Source organism: Dipodomys spectabilis, unplaced genomic scaffold (genome assembly GCF_019054845.1).
Source record: "Dipodomys spectabilis isolate Male_0828 unplaced genomic scaffold, ASM1905484v1 ptg000081l, whole genome shotgun sequence".
In the NCBI taxonomy this organism is placed as follows: domain Eukaryota; kingdom Metazoa; phylum Chordata; class Mammalia; order Rodentia; family Heteromyidae; genus Dipodomys; species Dipodomys spectabilis.
In genome coordinates, this window is record NW_024870758.1 from 18,449,823 (window position 1) to 18,451,184 (window position 1,362).

Sequence of the window (1,362 nt, forward strand, 5' to 3'; positions counted from 1 at the left end):
CAACGTTATTCATCTTTTGAAATATAAGGTGTATCAGCTGAATTAAGGTTACAGATAATTTTTAAATAGTGCATACATCATGACTTGTTCATTACAATTATTTAAACTATATCTAATACCCAAAGGAAACCTACTACCAAAGCTTACAGTAAGCATCCGTCTGACATGCTTGTCCATTGATCCCAGTATAGAGACAGGTCAGCATGAGTTCAACGTCTGTTCTTCCATCTACCAAGTTAAACAAACACAAGTGGTGCAGCCGCCCTCAGACCACGCGACCACGGTGGCTCTCCAGCTGTGCTGGCTCCCACGCTATTCCCACTGCGAGCAGGTTGGCACGGCGCTCCATCAGAAGGTGCTGGTGGAAGGGGTCAAGCGCCTTCCAATGTAGATCTCCAATCCAATGGCCAGCAGATGAGAGAGCAGCAGAGAAGGAAGGAAGACCTTGAGAAACTCAGCTGAGAATATGCCCCCTTTCTTCATGACGCTGGTGTTCCTCATGCTGAGCGGAGCTGTGTGCTTCGGGTGCTTTAAAAGGAACTCATTTGGGGGGATATTTTCTGGCCCGCTCGACCAATCCCATATACAATCTGAGTTTTTCTTCAAGATGCTTTCAACTTCTCCCCTTCTCTCAATATAATCTTCCTCAGACTGAGAGCTGTTTTTTTTTTCCCCAATGCTGTGCGTGTCCACTTCAGAAACCCTGGTGATGTCCTGTGGTGTCTGTGAGCGAGGTGGGCTGTTACAGTGAGAACTCTTGGAGCTACTTCATCCAGATTCATGCTGGGCATCCAGAAGAATTTTTTCCATGTCACCATTATAAATAGAAACTGAGGCTGGAACACTGCTCCCGTTCCCATTATTGCTAAAGTGCAGTTCTACCCAGGAGCCTTGCAGGTTCTCCTCCTGCGGCCCTGGAGCCCCGCTCTCTGACATGCCGTCGGAGACTGGCAGCTGCATACCCTGCGCCCCACCGGAAAGCGGCGAGGCGCCTATGGCAGCTCTGCTCTGAGAGAAGGCCGCTGGCCACTTGTTATAATCTTAAAAGAGAGAAGAAACTTGTCCTGAAATAGATCTGAAGATTTCATCTTCAGATGAAAGGTGTAGAATATGCCAAGAAGAAGGTGCCAGAGTAGGACTAACACCAAACTATGTTCTAAATAGCTCAAGGTTTCCAGAATCTAGGAACAATTTTTAATTTAAAAAAAAAAGCTAATAGGATTCGGGAGAAGATGGCAGAGGAGAAGCTGGAGGCTAATTAAACTCTTGCATAGAAAGCAGTTTTAGTGTTCCAGTGAAAAGTCCTAGGCTAGAGAGTCACACCAAGTGTGCCATCATAGTACAGAGAGTTTGGCAAGAAAG

The 1,362-nt window shown here is 46.3% G+C and overlaps 1 pseudogene; it reads right to left on the reverse strand.

Annotated features, from left to right (window-relative positions):
- Window positions 1-325: 325 nt before the first annotated feature.
- On the reverse strand, window positions 326-936 carry LOC122110820 (annotated as a pseudogene).
- Between the last annotated feature and the right edge of the window lie 426 nt (window positions 937-1,362).